The sequence below is a fragment of the Mustela nivalis genome (assembly GCF_964662115.1).
Source record: "Mustela nivalis genome assembly, chromosome: 5".
NCBI classification, from domain to species: domain Eukaryota; kingdom Metazoa; phylum Chordata; class Mammalia; order Carnivora; family Mustelidae; genus Mustela; species Mustela nivalis.
Genome location: NC_139024.1, coordinates 64,692,683 through 64,714,890, shown reverse-complemented (window position 1 = coordinate 64,714,890; position 22,208 = coordinate 64,692,683). Strand labels below are relative to the sequence as shown.

At 39.7% G+C, this 22,208-nt stretch overlaps 1 protein-coding gene across 2 annotated transcripts in view; it reads left to right on the top strand.

The window, feature by feature from the left end:
- PDE7B (phosphodiesterase 7B) overlaps positions 1-22,208 on the top strand; it is a 314,255-nt gene that overhangs the window by 251,834 nt on the left and 40,213 nt on the right. The gene's annotated exons all lie outside the window — the stretch shown is intronic.

The following is a 22,208-nucleotide window of genomic DNA, read 5'->3' as shown; positions in this document are numbered from 1 at the left end:
ACCCTCTGAGCTTGATGGTTGTGTATTTATTGCCCAGAGAACAAATTCTGTGCTCCCCCTGGCCACCAGCCCTCGGTATCAGAAGTACCACAGCTGTGGAAACACTGAAAGAGAAATTCCTGCCATAACATGGTGGCCTGGCACCACCTTTATTGGCTAAGCATCTGCCATTGCTTTCCCTTTTTCCCATTGTGTGAGCCATTATAAAAAAGTCCATCACTGTTCCTGTCCTACCCCACAATCTCACCTCTCCCTGAGATACAAAACTGCAAAAAAGGAAATAATCTCACAACAGAGACTCCTCTCTTTCCTGTGGTGTGTGTGTGTGTGTGTGTGTGTGTGCCCTTGCATAATAGAGTCTATAAGGAATGGTTAGCCATGGAAACAAGTTTTACCTCTGTCTCCCATGGACTCTACTCTGTCTCACATACCCACCCCACTACCATGGAGAGGAGGCAATTCTTTGTGTGAAGACAGCTGTGGCCGTCGCTCATTTCCTTCTAGGCAGAGGCTGCGTAGTGTTCTCTCCTTGTTCATCTTTCCCCATTGGTTCCAACAGCAATGGAAAGACGTTTAGCATTTCCAGGTTGCCAAGAAATTAGTGAAGTAGAAAATACTTCCCTTAGCATAGATGATAAGCCATTCATCCTCTTTCCCTCTCTCACTCCTCTCACTCACTATGGGTGGACAATCCTTGCCATATGACGAAGGAAAGGCCACCATCTCTTTTCTTATTCTTTTCTCATTCTTTCATTTTGTGCCTTACCACAATAGCTCTGTTTTCTAATTTGGAGATAATTCTGGTAAAGACTAGAAAGCTAAAAATCTATGCCAGAAGTCTCCTTGGGAGACCTGGAATAAATCTTGTTGTTGTTTTTTTTTTTAAAGAAGAAAAGTTAAATTAGATCAAACAATTTATATTTACTGAGCCACTACTGTGTGCCAAGCTATGAGTTCTAGGAGATACAGGATGGAAAAAAAAAAAAATTGGGGGGAAATGGTGGCACACAACTCAGATAAACACCAGATAAACTGACAGGTGCCAAGGAAGTTCCAATGAAGAGATCACTGGACCTTCTAGGGAAAGACTTCATCAGGTGACTGGCATTGGCACTTGGACAATGATTAGATCTTTGTAAGTGGAGTTTTTTTTAAGGACATTCAAAATAAAGATCAGTGGTGTGAAAATGCTGGATTCATTCAAAGAGTGAGTGTCTTCAGACCCTAGAGTCAGTGCTTAGTGGTGAAAGGAGGGAGTTGCAGGGCTGGAGGGAAGGTAATGAGAATTAATGTTAAAACCAGTCTGAACTTTTACACACAATAAGGATCGGTTAGAGCAAGAACAGGGACGATCTTAAATGGCAGTTTGTCGTTTACTCTGTAAAAAGAATAAAGTGGAGAATTATTAAGTGCTTGTGAGTAAAGAAAAACATTTTCTCACCATTGTATCTTGCTTATTATTAGCAAGTGGTTGCTTCTTGCTAATATTGAAACTAAGTTTTGGAAACACGGCCAATTTTTCCTGGTTTCGCGATGAAAATGCATTCTCTGTCACATCAACTCCTTTAGTCCAACCTTCTCTACCTTAGATTAAGACTTCTTTATCAACATGCTTCATAAAAACAACATATACTGGTCTCAGGACTCAATCCCATTTCAAATTTCTTACATAAAAAGTCCAGGATCTCAAGCCAATATCAATATACAATCTGCCGTGGTAACTCTAAAATAAACTGATATGTATTGAAAGTGTTCTACATGCCATGCCATATATATATATATATATATATAACCTTATTTATGGTATACACACTGCAGTTGCTGGGATACTCTTTTCCATTTGCTTATTCACTAAATAGATACTTACTGAGAATCTATTATGTGCCAGGCACTATTCTAATAGCTTAGCCCCTAGGTTGGGAAAGAAACAAAGTTCCCTCTTTTAGAGGAGCTCTTTTCTTGAGATGTTTTCTCTATCATTTATCCCTCTTGATTATAGCAGTAATTATTCCTTAAGGGGCAATATTAGCTTTCTAAAGGGTCAACATGACTTATGATACCATTGATAGTCTTACTACCCATGTAAATAAAATCACAGGCAAATAGATTTTAACACCTCCGGGGGAAATCTCTTAAAAGAGTTGATTAATATATTGAAAGACGAGCCTTTTCTGGTTAGTCAAATGTTCTCTTAACTCAGAATTGCCAAATATGGATAACCTGTTTTGAAAGAATTCTAATATAACCAAAATGCCTAACACAAAAGCTATTTGAGGATATAACTTAGTTTGTCTTCAATGACTCATGACTTCTCAGAATCTTAGAATTCTTTAGAGCCAATTATTTTAAACAGCAATTATTAACTGGGACGTCAAAGCAATCTTGGAGAAGAGTTCAGCTTTCTTATTTTTAAAAATTTCCATTAGCTGAACCTATAAAGGCCAGTCATGCCACCCGAGATTTTGAAAATCTTTTTTATTTCAGCTGTTTGGAAATGACTAACAAGAGTAACACAATGGATGAACTTCATCGAACATTCATAGCTGGATAAGTAAGAAACACCCACTACATGGAAATTAATAAGAAGGCATGTCACCATAGTCTTATGACAGGAATGTTCTCTCAGAATATTTTGAGCCATTAAATAGCTCTCACCACCTTAAATCACCTTTGGTATTATTTTCTAAGTCTCTTAAATAGAGAAGATGTAAGAGAAGGAACAACTGACGCTCCTTTAAATGATACAAAGCACTGGTAACCATTAACCAACAATAATAATGGCATGAATAATAGAAAAGTGTGACTCGAGGGGCACCTGGGTGGCTCAGTTGGTTAAGCTCAGGTCATGAGCTCCAAGGTCCTGGGATCAAGCCCCATGTCGGGCTCCCTGCTTAGCAGAGAGCCTGCTTCTCCCTCTCCCTCTGCCTGCTGCTCTGCCTACTTGTGTGCGTACTCTCTCTCTCTCTCTTTCCCTCTCTCTCTCTATGTCTGTCAAATAAATAAAATCTAAAAAAAAAAAAAAAAGAAAGAAAGAAAAGACAAGTATGACTCGAGGTGACTTAAGGACAATTTTAAATTACATAGGAAAAATGAAAACTTGGGCTGAAGTATCAGGAAATTCTAAATTCCATTCCTTAAATTGTAGAGTGGAATTTTAAATGAGGCCAAGAAATAGGGCAAAGCATCAACCAAATCGTATATTGTGAGAAAAGCTATACAAACAAACAAACAAAAACATGAAAATTACTTTGCCAGACAAAATGAAAAGCCAAATGATAGCATGTGTGCATCCACTCATGCCAAGTTTAGGCCATCTGATTGATTTGGAGTTTAATGCTGTAGCCCTATCTATTTTCTTCTTGAGACTAACGGAAATTAATTTTGCATTCATTCTCATCTTGCATTCATGAAATATAAGTTCCCAATGAAAAAAACTCTATTTGGGGACGCGTGGGTGGCTCAGTGGGTTAAGCCTCTGCCTTCAGCTCAGGTCATGATCCCAGGGTCCTGGGATTGAGCCCCACATCAGGCTCTCTGCTCAGCAGGGAGGCTGCTTCCCCCCCTCTCTGCCTCTCTGCCTACTTGTGATCTCTCTCTCTCTGTCAAATAAATAAATAAAATCTTAAAAAAAAAAAACAACTCTATTTTGTTCACTGCTTGTCCTGGTGCCTAGAACAATGCTTTGCACATAGTAAGGGTTTGACAAATATTTGTTGAGTGAAAAAGCATGTTAATCAAAAAGACCTGCTGCTATAGATGATGTAGTCTCTTCTTACCAAAGTTAAACTACACATGATATGCTTAGAACAGCTGAAGGTTTTGCCCAGATACAAGACATTTTTCAAATGAGTTTAGTAAAGAGTATCTTCGTTAAGATTATCAATATTATTTGGTAATTGCCTTTAAGTCATGTTTTCCAAGTGAGCAATCTTCCTTACTATAGAGCCTCCATAGCACCGGTTCCCAAAGTGAATGTGTATGGAAGGATGAACCAGGTTATCTTCTTGTTACCAAAAACAAACAAACAAACAAAACCTTGTTTCTTTTACCTTAATAGTTACCTATTTGTTTTAATGCATACTAGGAAACAATGTAATAAGCATGTCTGATCTGGTTTTTATCGGTACCAAAATTACAAAAGATTTATGTCAGTACACGTGAGTTTGTTTGGTTTAAAAAAAAGACATTAAGTAAATAGTGGTGTGGGCAGATGTGCCAAAAACCATAATAATGGCATGTATATGACTAAGTTTGTGGCAACTCTGATCTTGGTTCCCGCTTGGAGCAATAAGGCTCACACGGGAAATCCGGCCTTCTTGTAAAGATCTTCCTAGGCTACAGGCAGGAATCTGTTACTTCACCACCTTTATCAGCTAAGTTTGTATCTAATAGAATAGCTTTAAGCCCTCTCGGCTCCAGTGTCTCCTTTTTACAGCAAATATTTTTATATTTTTACTATCTTAAAAGGATATCCATAGCCTACTTATTCACTTAAGTTCCCAAAAACTCAATCTAAGGTTCCAGCTGTATTATAAAGCAGAAATCAAAAGCAGTCTGTGGCTTAAATTGTGTTTCAACACATAAATGCTTAGGCATAAGCCCCCCACCAACACCCCAAAGGGCATCATGAAGTAGTCACATGGCGCCCATCCATGCAGAATCACTGAGAGTGTGACAGCCACTAATGCAGACAGACACGGGTGTGTTCTGTGGGTGACACAATCAGATATCATAGGCAGTCTTGCCACTCTGGTGGTTTCCTAAGATACAGAACAAGTCCTGGGAGACAAGTCCTGTCTACCACCCCTCCCTGCCGAAATGAAAAGCAGTTGCTTTCCTGAAAAGGGAAAGTTAAAATGGTGCAAAAAAATGCTTTGTGTTTATATGTAAAGCAGAGAAAGAGGGTCAGGTTCCAGGTTCAGATCATTATAAAAAGGCTTTCCACCTACATGAATACCCAAACGGCCGATAAAAGCTGAATGAGATACAGGACCATCATTGGAAGTGTGGAGCTATCCCACCCACTTCAGGCCATCTAGCTTCGCTGGATCCCTTCCACTCTCCAGCTGGGCCCTTTCCATCATTACAACAACCAAAAATGCCCCCAAACACTTCCCAAATGCCTCCCACACTGATCTCATAAATCCAATGGCCCTATTGGGGTTGTTTCTTAAGCTCTTCATTACTAAGGTGTAATTTATTAATCCACTTTGGGTTTTTTTATTTATCAATGATGGCTTTTGGTTATAAAGTATCTTAAAAGATTAGCTCTAGGACTTCTAAAGCTATTATTATAATATTCCATGTTATTATTATTTCAGACATTTTATTGTTTTATGGCTTGTTAACAGTAAAATTTCTCTTTGGCTTAAAGTTGATGAAGAAGAAATATTTCTTTTTTGTTTAGAAACATATTTGTTACATTCTTGTTAAACACTTTACTACATGCCTCACACAATGGGTATCACTTCCAAAGAGTAAGTATTCTTAAAGCAAATTTCAGAAACTTTGGGTTTTTTTCAAGGAAAAATATTTCGGAGTTGGGGATCCTGAAAGAATCTGAAATTCAATATAACTAGAAATATGGTTACTGAAAATCAGATACTTCTTGAATTATCTAAGCCTCCCAGGGCTGCAAATTTTGACAGTATAACTTTCAAAGCAGATTCTTGGCATAATTTTGAGTGGGTTTTGACCAAGTCGTGCTTGGAAATTTGCAACTGCAGCATTGGGGGCGGGGGGACAAGAAAGATTAAAAAAAAAAAAAAATGAATGAAAACTTTCCGGGGTGAAAGACCTTAAACTTAACTGAACTTCTGAACTTTACACCCTGTTGTGATTTTTCTGACACTTTGAAGAATAGTTCTGGAGAGCCTCCAAACAGCACACTCCTCACTCCGTTCTTAAACAGTGTGAAATCTGTCAACCCAACCAGGTCACTAAGAGGGCAGACCATGAGTCGTCTTTACTGAGAGGTACATTCTGTAGGACACTGCAGAAGCTGGGCAGATTTTGCTTTTTACCTAGAGGTAGGGCCTGGCAATTTGAGAAAAACACTGATTCCCATTCATTCAGAAAGCTGGCCCAGTATGTATGTTTGTTTCAGATATGCCCTATACAAGTTACAAAGTGATGACTTTATATTCATCCCCTCAATTCTTATCAGAAAGCTGATCATTGAAAATAACTAACAGAGCTTTATTTGCAAAGAAGGAAAGTTTAAAACACTTGCCTCAGCTCAAGATAGAACCTGATTTTTTTTAATTAATTCTATTGTGTGCGACTAAGAAACAATATCAGTTAATGAGAGGCGTGGGAACTCTTTTGATGCCTGTTCTACTTTTGAAGTTTTTTCTACCAAGTTCCTTAACCTTTTGTTACTCTGTTTCTCTGCTTATAAACCTGGAACAATGATAGGCATTATTAGCTCAAGCTATTTTGTTCAGAGAACTGGGACCCCTGGGCAAAATTACTAAGTCAGTGAAGTTTTTCTTCAACTTTTATACCTTCTTTCACTCATTCCATTGTGCTAAATGCTAAGGATTAAAAGGTAAATAAGACATGGCCCCTGTCCTCAAGGAACTAACAGTTTCGTGGCTGAGAAGTAAACAAGACAATTCATGAATAACTGTTTTGCTGAATATAAATGCCCCCCCCCCCCCCGCGGGTGGTAGCTATGGAAACCCAGCACAGAACACCTGCAACCACTGGGAAAAACAGGGAAGACTTTCCACCCAACTACCTTCTTTCTCCTCTCTCTCTGCCTCTCCACCCCACCTTCCAGCAGATCCTCGCCCATGACTTCCCATCCAAGATAAAGCCCCAAGCCTTGAAATGTCCTTTCTGCCTTCCTGCCTCAGAATCTATCTGTCTGATATTGTGTACCTAATTGCAAACTAATTCAAGCTAAGGTAGTCATTGATTGGCTAAGCTAACTCTTTCCAGATGATATTTGCCTTCTGACTGGGGCTGTCTTTACACATTCAACCAATCTTTATTGATCTTTATTGAGCATACACAGTATAAGTAAATTTCAGCTCTTTTCCCCAAGACTGATAAATGGAAGAACCAAGACTTAAACAAGGTGGTCTTGACTCTAGGCCAAGGGATCTTTCCAGTTACTTAGTTATCCAGCTGCACTACCTGTTCTACTAGAAGGGCCGTTGGAGGGCCCAAGAGAGTGCAGATACCCACCGCCCCACTCCTACCTACCCCCCACCCTGCCTTACACACCCAGAATCACTGCTTTCAGCTGTTTCTGCCATGGAGGAATAGGAATAAGCCCTCCCCTCGACAGGGGACTTTCTGGGGGAAGAAGGTGTTTCTGCATCATCTTTCACCGCCAGCACTGCCCAGCATCTGGACCAAAGTAAATGTCTAGTTAATGTTTGGAGAAGGAAAGGAAGGAAGGAGAGAATAATGAGAAAGGAAGGGAGGGCGGGAAGGGGGAGGGGAGGGGAGGGAAGGGAAGGACTGGAGGACAATTCTCTTTGGTTATTTCACAAGTCCTATAATTGCCAAGTGTCTACCACCTCTTCCTCCAATGCCCCTCCTTCAGACACAGCAATTAAACTCTTCATTCGGAAGAATCCAGTGCTAATGATCTAGGGCAAAAGAAACAGTACAAATACTTCATTTGCTTCTTGGTGCATTTCAATGTCACCCCACCTTCACTCCCCGCCATTTCCTCCCCACAACTCTTTCTTGAACAGGATGGTCTGCAGGTTTAGTAGGGTTTTGTGTGTACTGATTTTTTTTTTTTTCCAATACAGGCTATTATAAACTTCTAGAGCTTATAGAGTTTTTAGAGCTCTCTAGTCTCTATAGTTCTAAGAATAGGAATGTATTTCTGGCTGACCATTCACCTCATCTGGAAGGCCATTAAGGACCCTGGCCATTACCAAAAAGAACACAACCTCACTGATAGCAAATTTCAAACCCATGTGGGATTCAAAGGGTAGTATAAAAACCTCCTCACATTTTGTCTCAGACTGGCTTTCATGGTACAGAGTCCACCTCCAATGGGTACTTGTATGCCCCTTCTCTTTTTGATCCCTCTTCTTCATTCCTTTTCTCCTGTCCTATCCTCTGAGCCTCTCTACCCCACCATGTCCCCTCCATACATGCCAGGGGCCATCTTGCCTCTACCCTTTTGGGCTATCTGACTCCACCAAGGGCAAGGGGCAAAGTGAATCATCACATTCTTGAGAGGGGAACCCACTAGACATAAAATCTTCCCCTTGATCATATTTTCCACTTCATTGATAATTTCTAGGCATTTTCATACTAAAATATCCCTTTCCCATCACCGCTGAAGTAGAAATGAAAGTAGTGAAGACAACAAGAGTCCATCCCACCACCCTCCTCTGGGTATTTGACATAAGAAACTCTGTCCAGAAAATGCTGTATATTCAAGGACCTATCACTGAGTCAGTGTTCAGTAAATATTTGTAGGTAGAACCTAACCAGTGTTTACCACACTGCTTAAATCTATGCACTGAGACTCAGGAAGAGCAAATAGCCAACTCGTGATTAAAGGGCTTCCATTTCATTCCTTGAGAGCTACCAAAGAATACCATGTAGTTATTTAATATCTGTTCCTGAGTAGAATATTATTTCACATTATAAAGGTAAATAAAAATGTTTAGAAAACACACTAAAGCCATATGTGTTTTCTGGAGGGAAGGAAAGAGGGAGAGAAGACAATGCTGGGGGTGGGGGATTAGGTGAAACAGGGAAGATCATGTCCTCAGACCAGGTCTCAGTCAGCAGATACCCTTCAGGTGAAACTTTAGGTGACTTGAAGGCTTGGCTATGAAATGGTTAAACCAGAAGCTTGTGTGCATCCTGTCACGATTTTATTTTGAGCAGCCTGTTTGCCCGAGAGCCTCCCACTCTTTCCCTTCCCCAGAAACTGCAGCTCTGCTCTATGTCCACAACAAAAATGTTCGTCTTTTCCACAGCTTGAGGGACTAACCAATGCCTATAAATTTCTTTGTGTAATAACATAACAATCAAATCACATTAAGTCAATGTCAGTCATACATGTGTTTTCAATTTTAAAGCTCACCAGTGATTTATTATTCACCTCCTAATATGCCATTTGTGCGTATAGTGAGAGATACAGGAAAGTGACATGTGTAGAATCACTTCCAAATTCTACTATGAAGTTGTCTCATATGTTCTGTCATTACTTTACAAGTTTCCTTTCAGTATTTCTCATGGTGACATTTTCTGTTCAGTGATATAGATTCTAATCTTCAACTTTTAAATCTTCATCCATTTTTAAAACACATAAGTTTATGGGTTATATTGATATTTCCTTTAATTGCTTTTATTTTAATATCATTTTTTAAAGGAAAGGAATCTGGGTATCAATCCCTGACTGTATCCCAGGGAAATAGGGTCCTATGCTGGCCACTCACATGTCGCCTACTCTTCGTCCATTCCTATAAAGAGTAGAATATAAGGAACCCTAGAGTGTCATTTTCAAGGCCAGATAGACCTGGATCTCTGTCCCCTTCTGCTGCTTATCAGTTGTGTGACTTTGAAAACATTACTAAACCTTGCCAAATCCATGGCTTCATCTGTAAAATGTATCTATCACTATCAACTTCATAATACCCACTTTTTCAAAAATGAATGGAGTGACAGATGTCCACTATCTAGTAGATGCTCAGTATTTCCTAGTACCATCACTCCTGGCCCCAAGCCCTGTCCTTGCCGTGGATAGTATAAGTGGAATAGGAGGCCAGTTGCATTTGTTCTAGATGAAGTATATCAGTTATATCTTTGGAAACAGTTCAGGTACCCATGCAGATGGACACTGCAATGATCATCTAAAGCAATTCTTTCTTCCCCATGTAAGAAAAGCTTTCCATGGTCTGAATTAATGGCTTAAGTCTTAATGGAAGCCTGTTCCTTAAGAGCTTGTTCCACCAAGAGTCAGAGATGTGATTACACCTAAGGAGCCACTTTAAACCATAGAGAGCCATGGACCATAAGAGACAAATCTCAATGAACAGATAAATAGCTCGAGTTCCCTACTGAACTACAGTGGATATTTGCATTTAAAGAGTATACTCCAACCACTTCTAATGCCCACTTGATTCAGTCCATTAAATCATAGAATTCACTCAGAAGAAATATAATTCTAGTAACCTTTTTAACATATGAAGGAAAAGGAATTCACTTAAAATGCACCTACTTTTCAAAGAACAAAATATAGAGGATCCTTTGCTGGTCACTTTTCAAGATATATGTTCCTATCTGCGCCTCTACCAATGGATAAACTTAGTACTAATCTCCCACCCTTGTCAAGATGCACTTGTTCATTGCAAAAAATCCAACAAATTCAGAAAAGAAGTTCAAGTTCTTCTACACAGGGCATTAGCCCTATTATCTGTTGTGTTCGAAGAATGAATCTCTCCTGTTCAGGATAATTCATTCAGTTCTATAATCCCATGGTGGTGTCCACTGGGAGCAAGGTTATGTGCTGCTGTAAGACAGGAAAAATAAAAATCTTAGACCTCAATCAAGAATCACCACCTGCCTTCACTCCTTCATTCAACAAACACCTCCTTAGCCAGGCCCCATGCTCCATAAGACATAACCATACCCTCACAGACCTTCCAGTAGCCTGCACGGCATCTGTTGCCTAGAGAGCTAGGAATGCCTGTTACTACCACCCCAACTGCAGTGCATTAGGAGGACTTCCAGAAGGATCTGAAGGCACGTGACTGGAGGGTGAGGAGGAAATACCTGATGTGGGCTGCTGAAGGGTGGGTGGCATTTCAACAGGTGAAGATCGTACTCTATACACAGGCAGTGTAGAATTGGTACAGAAGTAGAAAACCAGAGGGAGACTTGCTTGGGGATGAGGGGAACAGCAAGAATAGAGACCTATTTATCTGCAAGGGAACTAGCAGGAGATAAATGGAAAAAGAAGTTGGTATCACATTTAGAGAGCCGCGAATACCAGAATAAATAATACGAACTTAACAAAGTAGAGACTGGGGAGCCACTGAAGAATTCGGAGCACAGGGTTGACATGGTTGGATTTGGGCTGAAGGCATAAATCTGTCTGTGGTAGGTGAGATAGACGGGAAGGGTCAACGGGAGACGATCAGAGGGCTTGTCCAGTTTTCCTGGGGCAGGAGAGCAAAGAACTCGCAGAGAGTGGGAAAGCAGAGGAGCAGATGCACATTCCAACACAATTCTGGAATTTTTGTAGTTAAACAGAACAGTTCAAACACATCTCTCCAGACGAAAGACCACACTTACTTTAAATACATGCTGAGACCTAGGGGGTTAATGCAGCCGTTTTTACCCTCTGGAGACTTAGAACCAACTGTAGTTTGGTCACCTCAATATGCTCCCCACAAACCATTGCCCTCAAAACTCAGGATTTGCTAAACATTTCAAACTCCCAGAAGCGGAGAGTTCAATAAAACCGCATTGTGCCTGGCACGTACTTCTTCTTTAGGACTGAGGAAATTTGATCGGCTTCTTACTAATTCATTTAAATTTCATTCAAACTGGGATTTTGGGAAACTTCTCTGTTGCCCAAAGAAGTCTTAAGAGCTTATTTTTAAGGCCTTTTCCCCTCCTTAAAAAAAGAAAATAGTAGTTCTCCAACCATCCCTGAACCCTGGAAGTTACAGTCAGCTCTTGGGTTGAGATGGAGTCTATAGTAGGCAAAGCAACAGGCTCAAAACAGCACATTTTTGCCAAACGCCAGAGTGTCGTGTGGCTGAGGACAAGCATTTGACCCTCATGAATACTTTCTGACCACATTTTCTAACCCTGAGGCAGCAGGTGTAGGGAAGCCTGGAAGGGGTTCATTCTATTCTGAAACTCCTATTAGGCACACTGGTGTGTCCTCCTCACTGTCAATAACGTCAAAGAGAAATCTGGCAATTGAAAAAATAAACGCGTTAAAAAGTAGAACTAGAGAAACAATTTACCCTGTCTTGAAGAAGACTTTGCTCTTCCGCCTCCTCCTCCCACTCCATGGCAGTGTTGAAGCAAATCTCTTCTTCTAGTGACAGCCATCAAGCAGTCGTGAGTATCTGTCACACACAGAACAGCTAATCACACGGGGCTTTGATACACCTCTATTCAACACCTGATTGTAGAGAACTTAAAATAACCTCCACACTGCTTTTAACTCAAATTGATGTCCCAACTTCAAGTTCCACTTTAAGGTGATTGTATACTTTGAGTTTCTTTTCTTTCTCTCTCTCTTTCTTTCTTTCTTTCTTTCTTTCTTTCTTTCTTTCCCTCAGTGTTCTGTTATTGTTGTTGTTGATGTTATATTATATGTATTTTTGTTTATTAGCTTTTTGGTATCACAACTGATTTTCTTACTTTCCGACTCAACACTAAGCCTAGAAAAGGCCCTAGATGCTAAGGAATTTAATTTGTATTTTATCGCAGTCCCACTGCTCAGGATTTCAAAATTCATTTGTAATGACCATATCTTAAAAATACGTCCCTCCACGTAAGCACAGTCTCCACGTGTGATGGTTATGAGCCAGATAACACCCCGGGTTGTCATCAGCTCCTACCTACCATTCTCTGAGTGCTGGGAATATATACAGGAAGAAATCAACAAGTATGGCCATTTATGACCACGGACGATGTTTGAAAGACTGGGATAGAAATAGTAATGTATTTAACAAGGCTTTTTGGCAGCTGATTCTTTTTATGAATAAATGCAGACCTTAATGCCTAGAGATGCTAAACTCTGAAAGGTAGAATTTGAGGGCTGAAGTCATTACATCCAAGTCTAAATTATGAAATTTGCTAAAAGCACATGAAAATGAATCCAAGTCTTTAATACGTTGAAAGGAACACTAGTCTTATGCAGAGCCTGGTATCTTTAGCACCTCGTCAAGACTACCAATCTGCAGTGTATAGTTGAGAAATCCACCAAGATTATTCTTTATAGGCAACATCTTTAATTATAATTTTTTAAATTTTTTTCACCTTTTAAAATGGTCTACTGAAAATTATATCTATAGGGAACTGCATCTTAGAATAAATTGTTTCACTCTTAAAATCCTGTATTTTTTCAAGAAAAATGCCATCCTGGACAACCTCCCTGTTTCTAACTTTGCAGGAACCCTGAATCCTGAATTAGTTGAATTTGTAGGAAGGGAGAAAGAGCTGTGCTGTAAATCTGCCATTTGCGCACAGGACACCTACAATCAAATGAATTCACTTCTTTTCATCTTTTTAAGAGCTACTCTTTAAAACTAGAATTTCAGCCTGATTTTTCCAACACTTCTTGAACTTGGAACTGGAGCACAGATACAAGAAAGTTTTTAAGCGCCTCATCGTCGTTCATTTACCATCAGTGATTTGCAGAATAGTGTGGAAATTCAAAGAAAACTAGCAGGAATCTGGCCTCCAAGACCTGACATCTAATTAGAGCATCAGACGTGTAAATAAGAGTGAATTTGCAATCATCCAGGGCACAGTTGGGTGTTAGAGTAGGAGTCATCACAGCAAGGAGTGGTGGCAGAAAGATCTGGGCCTTGGAACTCCACTGGAAGGTTTGAGAAAATGATTTCAAAACTAACATAAATTGTAGCATCTTTCACTTTATAAATCGACTTATTATTTTAAAATGGCATTTGATGATGATATTTCTGCAAGCAGAGATAATTTATTCAAATTAAATCCACAAATTTTGCATAGAGTTTCCATTATGTCAGCATTATGCACCAATATAAGGGATTACTGCTGTGTGCTGGTCTCAGCTTTTCACTAACCAGTGTCATGGCTGGACCAACACTCGTGCTTCTTATTATGATTGCAAGACACCCTCCAGCCATAACCACCAAGACACTTTGAAAAAATAAAGGTTTATTACTTACGGGACCTGGAAATTGCACAGCACAACTGGGGCCACACAGCCAAGTCATGGGTAGAAAGGGAGAGAGAGTGTGAGCGAGGCCGGGGCTCTTTTATTGGGGCCTGGGGGTGGGGACCTAGGGTTCTGCAGACTCACTCTTTATTGGTGAATTTAAAACATAAGAGTGGGAATTTAAAGCATAAGAAGAGAAAAAACAAGTGGCCCACAGGGCTAGTTATCGAAATCAACCAAGACCTCTAAAACAAAGGAGCGTCAGTGGGAGGGAGGTGACCTGGCTCTTTATTTGGTGGTGAGGCTGGCAATGTGTTTATTTGGAATAGCCTTCTTTGAAGTGGATGCCCCTTTGAAGTGGATGCTGGGCCCAGCAAGCAAAGGTTAAGTCAGGCACTTGCATGACCAAAACAAAACAAAATTTAAAAAGCCGTTATGGCTTCCCCTACAATTACAAAGTTTGATGAGATGGTTTCTGACCTTGGAGGGTAGGAAGTTATTTATGCCAACAACTCATAGTACAAGACCTGTTAAAAATCCTATAATAGAAGAATCAACAAAGCAAATGAATAACACTAACCCTGCAAAGAATTTCATTATAATTATTATATAATATAGGTATTGTAATAAGTATGAGTACAATAATTATCAGAGTAGAGCATGGATTAGTAACACACTGTTTAAAAGATTCAGATGGATTGGGGCGCCTGGATGGCTCAGTCATTTAAGCATCTGCCTTTGGCTCAGGTCATGATCTTATGATCCTGGGGTCCTGGGATCCCAGCAGGCTCCCTGCTCAGTGGGGAGTTGGTTTGTCCCTTTCTCCTAGGTGGTACTCTCTGTCTCTCTTTCTCTTTTAAATAAATAAATAAAATCTTTGTAAAATACAAAAAAAAAAGGATTCAGGTAGATTAATGCTCTGGAAGTATTGATATTAGGTTTATAGAGTCGGGTCTCCATGTTTACTTGAGGCGAGTTCTGCTCACTTAAATATAAAGGCATTCTTTGTTCTCAGTATCATCTGTCCTACTTCTGCACCAACTACCAGCTATCCAAACTCAGGAACAGTTACTACAGATCTTGCTGAAAGAACCAGGTATAGAGTTGATGACAGAAATAGCCTCAACATAGTAGGTGTGCTTATAGGTTTTTTTCTCCTAGATATTTATTCTGGGTTCAAGGTGTCTCCTCCTACCAAAATGTATCAGCCCCTATAAAGAGAATATGCCATAAAGAAGCTTCTCAAATGAAAATAATTTTTATTAACGTTCTTGGTATTTAAGCCAACCCCACCTTGTGAAATTTAAGAATGACCATATTAGCAGTGCCAAAATAAACTTCATAACCCTAAATTAGTGTCTAAATAGTGCAGAAATGTGTTAATATGTACATATTTGTGAAATTTATAAAACTACAAGCAAGCAGAAAATGAATTTCACAGTCTGGGTCAATGCACGCATAGATTAGGCAATGAAACTATTCTGGAACGCCATTTTATAACTGTTGCAAAAGAAAATTTGGGGACTGAAAGCCCATAAACAACAAAATCCAAACGAAAAGTACCATTAGGATAACTGTGAATGCCTTTAAATAATGAATTTTTAACTATGTAAAGATATTAAATAAACAGCATTGCATTATTAGGTACGTTAATAAAACTCTATAAATTTTCACAAGCTGAATTTAGCTGATCTGTAATGTAGCTTAGCTACTCATTTAGATTTCTATCCAGATACACATATCACTATGCCCGAAACTATCAAAGTAAATACACTGGTTACTTACTGAGAGCCCTTTTGGAAACACATGTAACCAATCCTATTCAATAAGTGCCTGGGATTAGCATGCTGTATGCTTATTCATGAATTGTTCCTTATATGGATTTTTTTTCTCCCAACTGTACCTTCGATTTATATCCTAGCTTGTCATTATCTCACATAGCACCAAGTGTTCCCTAAATGACAGTTGATAAATGAGTTATTAATATTTTTTAAATAAATTTGTTTTTCTTGCACTATTGAATATTCTTCCTGTTTAGAGTCTAGCTTGAAGCTTTTCTCATTTAGCTTTATGTGTGTCTTCAAATAAGAAAATTAAACCCTACTTTTTCCATAAATGGCTATCCAACAATTCTGAAATATTTCTTTGTCAATTAAAGAATAACCCAGATAGAAGTGCTAAATGGCATAGTCATGGCTTGCCTCGGTATTTAGAAAATACTGGCCACCTGCTTGGTAGATATCTGCTTGTCCATTGCAGTGAGGTTGAAATTGCATAAATAAAGAATATACCTCATAATAACCAATTTGTCCAAAAACTTGGAAAAATCCTCACCATGAATAATATTATATACTATCTTTTTAAAACCTACAGACTACCATAAAAAAATGAACCATGAGAAGGTTTTATTGTCTACGTTTATTTTACTATTGAACGTGTTTGACATTATCTGAGCTTGTGCACCAAAGATGCAAGACAGGGTGGGAACTAGGGCAGTGAGTTACTTATTTCATACTCCAGATCTGAGACAGCGCCAAATAACTCAGTGATCAAGGTATATCGCATTTTAAAGTAATATTCTTTCAAAAAAAATAAAGGCCAAAAATATCAAAAACTTAAATAAAGATCAAAGGAGATCTATATTCTGGTATGTTGGTTCATTTTTACCTGTTTGACCACAGGGTGAAGAAAGGTGGGGAAGAATGAATCTGGCTGTTTTCTTCTTTGATTTAAGGGCAAAATGGATTTCAATTAAAATTTAATATGTCCAGGGGTGCCTAGATGGCTGTCCTTCAAGCTTCCTACTTTTGGTTTCAGCTTAGGTCATGATCTCAGAGCATGAGATCAAATCCCCAGCCACCCAGCCGGTAGGCCTCTGCACTATGTGTGGAGCCTGCTTAAGATTCTCTCTCTTGGGATGCCTGGGTGGCTTAGTTGATTGGGCATCTGCCTTTGGCTCATGTCATGATCGTAGGTCCTGGGATCAACTCCCTGCTCAGTTGGGAGTCTGCTTCTCCCTCTCATTCTCCCTCTGGCCTCTCTCTGTCTCTCTCAAATAAACAAATACATTCTTAAAAAAAAAAAAAAAAATCTCTCTCTCCCTCTCCCTCTGACCCCCCCAACTCTATTTCTCAAAAACAAACCAAAAAAGCAAAAACAGGAAAACAAAAGAAAACCACAACAACAAGAACAAAACACAAAATACCTCCAGCTCAAAGCATCATTAGATTAGCAATATTTTAGGTAATCTGATAACTTTAATGAATGAAACCATTATTTCCTATCTATATTTATTGTATGTAACTTGTCATTTTCTTACCTATGAATCTATTTGAAGTATTACACCACTTGGAAATCTGAATGGAAGTTTACAAAGGAATACAGTTGATATTTGAACAACACAAGTTTGAACCGCCTGGGCCCACAAACATGCAGATCTTTCTCAACAAATACAATATAGTACTGTAAATGTATTGTCTCTTCCTTAAGGCTTTCTTATTATCATTTTCTTTTCTCCAGTTCACTTTATTTTAAGAATGCAGTATGTAATACACGTAACAAAAATATGTGTCAATTGACTGTGTTACAAATAAGGCTTCTAGTCAACTGTGGGTTATTCTCACATAAACTTTTGAAATGCCCAGAGTATATACAGATTTTCAACTGCCCAGCAGGTGTGCACCCCCAGCCCCCACATTATTCAAGGGTCAACTATAATCCATAATTTGAATTGCTATGTTTGTGGCATATTTCTATCATTCAGGCTTACCTTGTTTACTTCCCATTCTGTTATGTTAGTACTCTCAGCTACCTAGGAGATTTTCTTTTTGTGTTTTAGAATGGGGAAATTTTCATAGAAGGCTAAAAAAGGAACAGGTCATTGTATGGTTGTTTCCTATTCAATTTCTGCACAACACAGGAATAACTCATTTCAATAACTTGACATCCTTGATTTCATTCTATATAATTCTGTATAGAACCATCACCAACATTTCTTTGCTTCCCTATGTAGTAAAACCCCTTGGGTTGTCTATACTTGATACTATTGCCTGACATTTCTCTTCTCATTCCCTCTCAAACTCTTTATTATAAAATACCTTCAAATTTACAGAAATTTTTCAAGTATAGAACATTCACATACCCTTTACCCAGAGGAACCAATTATTATTCGGCCCTGTTTGTCTTTGCTATATATATTTTTTGTAACCTCTTGGGAATTCATTGTATACATCATGCCCATTTATCCCTAAATATCTCGGCATGTATTTTCCTTTTTTTAAATTTATTTTTAAATTATCTATTTATTTACTTGTTTTTTTTTTTTGAGAGAGAGAGAGAGAGAGAAGGGTGGAGAGGGGCAGAAGGAGAGAGAGAATCCCAAGTAAGCTCCACGCCCAGCCCAGAGCCCACCTCAGGGCTTGATCTCAGGACCCTGAGATGATGACCTGAGCTGAAACCTAGAGGCCACCGCTTAACTGACAGAGCCATGTAGGCATGTCCTAGCACGTATTTTCTAAGAACAGGAGCCTTCTTTTGCAAACCACAGTTCCATCAGCACGTTCAAGAAATGTATAGACAGAATTGGAGTATCTCATATATATATAGGTCCATATCCAATTTTTAAAAATTATCCTAAATAAGCCATTTTGGGAAATTTTCTCCTGATCCAGGATCCCATTCAGAGTCACATGAATGCATTTAGAGCCCTCTATCTGGTATCCATTATTCTGAAACAGTACCAGAGACTATCTTTGTCTTTCAGGACATTGACATCTTTTAAGAATGCAGGTTAATTATTGTGTAGAGGATCTTTCAGCATAGGTTCTCATGATGTTCCCTCTTCCTGGGGGTCAGAGCAAGAACACAACACGGGCCATGTTGTACCCTTGGTGTGTTATTACATCGAAAGCCTGTAATGGCAACTTCTCCCATTACTGGGGAGGTGAACTTTGGTTACTTAGTGAAGATGCCGCCCCCTCTACATTTGTCCACTAAAAAACTACACAGTTCTTCCTTTCCAGTTAGAAACTCTGTGGGGTGATACTTTGATATTATAAATTATCCTGTTGCTTTTTAAACTTTCACTGAGTAGTTTCAGCATCCATCGATGATTTGGGCCTGAAGCAGTATCACCATAAAAGTTGCAAAATGTTGGGGCACCTGGGGAGCTCAGTCAGTTGAGCATCTGATTCTTAATTTCAGCTCAGGCCATGATCTCAGGGTTGTGATACCCCGTGTCAGGCTCCGTGTTGGGCACCGAGCCTGCATAGGATTCTCTCTCTCCCTCTCCTTCTGCCCTCTCCACCCCTCTCTCTCTTAAAAAAAAAAAAAAAAAAAAAAAAAAAAAAGGTTGTAAAATGCTAATTTTCTAACTCTGTTAGTTCCTCTGCATTATGGGTAGACTCTCTGCAAGGGAGAGCTTCCCCTTCTCATTTATTTACTTACTTGCTTACTTACCATCAGTGTGGACTAATGGATTCTTCTTTCAGTCCATGGTTTATAATCAGCTCTTCAATTATTCATGTTGATGCTCAGTTTCCCATATTTGTGCAGAGGGACCCCCTGCAAGTCATCTCCTTTGTCATTGTGTACTGTTCCCATCATTTCTCGAGCCTTCCCCTACCTTCCAGAAGGCCAAGAGGTTGCATTTCTTCTTGTACTTTGCCTGCCCCAGTCCTAGACTTGGCCATTTCACTGAGGTGGTCTAGTTTCTTTTAGTGAGAAATTGTGTTTTAAAACAAAATCTGGGTGCTAGATGTGTGGCTGAGGTGTTGCTGCTTCTAGCACAGAATAAAATGTGCTCTATTAAGTGCATAGTTCAGTGAATTTTGACAAATTCTTATTCCCGTGGTCAATTTTCAGTCTTTGTTGTTTTGATCTATTAACAGCATTCAATACTGAGGATCTCACCTTCCTCCTTGCAATACTGTCTTCACTAGGCTTCTGGGAAATGCTGGGCTTTCCCTATCCCCACTGGATACTCCTCAGTCTCCTTTGGTTTTCTCTGCTCTTCTATACCACTTCAAAGTTTAAATACTGCAGAACTCAGACTCTGATGCTTTCCTCATCTGTATACACCCTTACTCCCTAGGTAATCCCATCTGACAACTCCCAGATTTGTAACTCTAGCCCACTCTTCTCCTGGGTTTTATATCTATTTATTTCGATCTGACATCTCTGCCTGAACTTCCAATGGACATCAAAATCCAACATGTGCAAAACCGAAATCCATCCCATACCTGGCCCACCTGCAGCTTTCCCATCTCAGGTGATGATGGCAGCTGCATTCTCCTTATTATTTAGGGCAAAAACTTGGAGGTACCCAAAGTTTGAGATCTCCAGATCCCTGACTCCACTACTGGTCCCTCCACTCGTCCCACCAAAGTCTGAGCAGTTATCATCTCTTGCCTGGATTATTTCAAGGGCCTCATAGCTGGTCTCACTACATCAAAGCTTTCTTTTACAATCTGCTCGCCTCACAGGATAACCCTTTTTAAATGTGTGATCATATCACTCTTCTCTCAAAATTTTGCAGTGGCAGGACGACGCCTGGGTGGCACAGCCAGTTAAGCATCTGACTTAGATTCAGGTCACGATCTCAGGGTTCTGGGATCAAGCCTGCATTGCAGGGGAGAGGGGAGTCCGTGCTTAGCAGGAAGTCTGCTTGTCCCTCTCCCTCTGCCCCTCCCCCCTCTCCCCACTCATGCTCTCTCTCTCTCTCTCTCTCTCTGTCCCACTCTCAAAAAAATAAATAAAATCTTAAACAAACAAACAAACCTTTGCATTGGCTCCTCATTTCTTTCAAAGTAGATCTCAAACTGTTAGAATGAGCTACAAGACCCTTTTAATTTCCATGCCCGCCTTTGCTCTGAGACCTCACCTCCCACTCCTCCCCCTTCCTCTCCTTCCTATCCAGGTGGAATTCCTGCCGCTCCTCCCACATGCTAGCATGCCAGGAGGCTCCCACTCAAGGGACATTCAAGCTGGTCCCTCTGTGAGGAAGGTATTTCCCCAGATCACTGTTTGGCTAACTTCCTCATCTCCTTCATTTGATTAGACTGTACCCTCTAGAAAGGCCCACCCTGACTCTCCAAACACAGAAGACCTGGTCCCTCCCTTTCAGCTTTTCTGGCTACTCCCCCATTGTTCTTCCCACCTTCTAACACAATTTTTATAAATTACTTATTTTTTTGTTTATTGGTTATCGCATGTCTTTTTGTGCTGGAAAGTAAACTTCCTGAGTACAGGCATCTTTGTTTTGCTCATCGGAGGATCAAGAACCAAAGGATTTCACTGTACCTCTATGTTTTAAATAAATGGATGAACCACTTTGTCCTGTACTTTGACTTGATAAATTGGTAGAAATGAGTAAGAACTCACTAGTAGAACTGAGTCCACATATACCATTTTTAATTTGGCCATCCGCTTAACACCCAGGTTCGGTTACACTGCTCTTTCTGGGTGTGTATTTGCCTCTTTCCACACAGAAAATCTAGATCCATTTTAAAAATAGAGAGCTTTTTGGTCAGGTGGGATTTCCAGACAACTGTGGGTTTTGCCTGCCCTGAATTAAGCCTTTGCATGCATAATACAGCCCAAGTAACAAACTGATCTTCATCAGTCACTGCCTTCAGGGAGGGCCACATTGCTCACTCTTTCCTCTGCTTCTCTATCCGCTGTGATTCTGAGTTCCCTAGAGGAGAAGGGGAGACAGAAGGCAGCATGAAAGAATCCAGAATTTCTTTATATACGGACTCTACATTTTCCTAGTAGACCGTTCAATTGACTCCAGATTCGAAATGGGCAGCACACGTCACTTAAGTGGCCCTGGAGTGATTCATAGAATTTTAGCTGAGATAAAACATACCTTGACAGCCTTTCAAGTAATGTGCCTGGGTTATTTCTGGACAATCACCATGATGTCAACAGTCAAGTTTTGAAAGGCACATGTGACATGAGTATTAAAATATCTCTACTGACAGGATCAAAACTTTCCTGGCCGCTAGTAAAAAAGAATATAATCCATTAGAAAGTAGACACCCTCTCTGCTTCTTGTCCGGAAAATCTAGGTCACCTCACTTGATTCCCATGCCACTGGTATTCCTGGAACATTAGGAAACATTTTCCTCATGTATAAGCTCGTGTATTCTCAGCCCTTTTAATTTAGAGAGTGTAGGATGAGAACCTTGTTTAAATTATGGAGGCTTGGCTTTAATATCATAGGAAAAAAAGCATAACTGTTCCTTTCAAATGCATACAGAAGTATGCAGATTTTACGTACTTAGCACATCAGTGCCATTAATAGGAAAATGAAGATTTTAATTTATATATTTCA